The sequence below is a fragment of the Euprymna scolopes genome, chromosome 16 (genome assembly GCF_053919585.1).
Source record: "Euprymna scolopes isolate OS-2025 chromosome 16, ASM5391958v1, whole genome shotgun sequence".
Taxonomy (NCBI): Eukaryota; Metazoa; Mollusca; class Cephalopoda; order Sepiida; family Sepiolidae; genus Euprymna; species Euprymna scolopes.
The window spans coordinates 73111541-73113517 of record NC_136497.1 but is presented as its reverse complement, the minus strand read 5'-3'; the positions used below and the strand labels follow the sequence as shown (position 1 = coordinate 73113517).

General features: G+C 36.1%; 1 pseudogene; it reads right to left on the bottom strand.

Annotated features, from left to right (window-relative positions):
- Positions 1-222: 222 nt before the first annotated feature.
- LOC145296402 (U2 spliceosomal RNA) lies at positions 223-402 on the bottom strand (annotated as a pseudogene).
- Between the last annotated feature and the right edge of the window lie 1575 nt (positions 403-1977).

Genomic DNA, 1977 nt, shown 5'->3' with positions numbered 1-1977 from the left:
ATTCAAATATATTTTTTACAGGTTGATTGGAAAGTGACTCCCTATTATTAAGTGCTCTCCAATTTATTACCGAGATATTGAAAACATAGGTCCCTCTCTGATAAATCGAGGGAAATTTTTTTTACTCCATACCCCTTGCTTAAAAAAATAATAATAAAATGTAAATGTCTTACAGACTGACGGATCGAGTGACTTGCATGCGACTAAAAATGCCTTAGCATGGAAGGGTTTCCCCTTCCATTGCCAAGGAAAAGTTATAAACGTAAGTACAGCATCTATTAAGAAGAGATATTACACTTTGATCTTAGAAATGTGGTCAAGGAAAAGTTACAAACACGAGTACAACATGTAGTAAAAACAGATACTACACTTTGATCTTGGCCAAAAGGCCAAGAAAAGGGTATTTATTTGCTCCCCCACCGAGTAAATTAGGCACAAGGCCGATTTTTAATGCGAGGAGTGAAGGGGAAATGGGGACTAACTCCCCAGGGACTAGAGGAGCTGAATAGTGACCATTGGTATGAACGGATGCTCCTACATTGACCAATGTCTTATATGTGGGTTTGGTATTTATTTGCTCCTCCATCGTGCAAATAAGGCATAAGGCCGAATTTTAATGTGAGGAGTGAAGGGGAAATGGGGACCAACTTCACGGGGAGTAGAGGAGCAGGATAGTGACAATTGGTATGAAGGGTTGCCTCTACATTGACCAAGTCTTATATGTGGAGCTTGTATTTATTTGCTCCCCCACCGAGCAAATTAGGCACAAGGCCGATATTTAATGTGAGGAGTGAAGGGTAAATGGGGACCAACTCCCTGTGGAGTAGGGGAGCTGGACAGTGACAATTGGTATGAGGGGTCGCCTCTACATTGACCAAGGTCTTATATGTGGAGTTGCTCCCACATATGGTCTTTGCTTGCAGTATCTGCCGGAACAGATACTACACCTTAATCTTTATATATAATTTATTTCGTGAAAATGAAAATTACAATCAAAATAATTCAATGTAAAATTAAAATAAATTAAAAGCAAAATTTTAAATTTACAAAACAAATTTAGGCACAAGGCCCTTTAAGATCTGGGTGGAGGAGTGTTGCAGGGTCTTTGTTACTACAGTGAAAATGTAGTCTTTGGCGACTTTACTCTTGACTGGCAACATTTACCACAATACCTCATTCACTCTGTTGACTCTAAACTAACTAATGAAAACCCCAGCGTTTTTGCAAAAACGAATATATTTACAATTATTTTGTGTGTGTGTGTGTGTGTGTGTGTGTGTGTGTGTAAAAAAATTTTTTTTAATTAAAATGTGTGTGCGTGTGAAAAAGTTTAATTCATCTTGGCCAAAAGGCAAAGAAAAACTTTAAAAGCTAAGAAGAGCATCTATTAACAACAGACTTTTGATCTTAACCAAAAAGGCCAAGCACAAAAGTTTTACGGACAGACTGACCAACAGACCGACGGACCGACGGAGTGACTTATAGAGTCGCTTGCACGCGACTAATAAAAGGGCAGCCTCACATCTCTCCCCGAATTTATTTCTTGTAAGAATTATTGTTCATCAATAAATTTCAACGATAAGGCGTTACTTTCCAATTATCCTATATATATATATATATATATATATATATATATATATATATATATATTAGATTGAGAATAAAGTTTTAGCGTAATTTTTAATTTTGATTTCCAATGATATATTTTCATATCAGTTTCATCATAATACTTTTACATTAAATGCCATTTTAAAAGGTGCTTTTTGCTCTATCTAATGGTTTAAATCACAATTGTTTTAAAATAATGATGTCTTCTGTTCAGAATATAATTACAAAATGGAAAAAAAAGCAAGTGCGTTCAATTTTATTATTTCAATTCAAGCTAGGCCAACATCTGCTGAAACAGCACGCGATATCAACGAAGCGTTTAGTCCAGGTACACGTACTGAACGCACAGCACATTGATGGTTTTAGAAA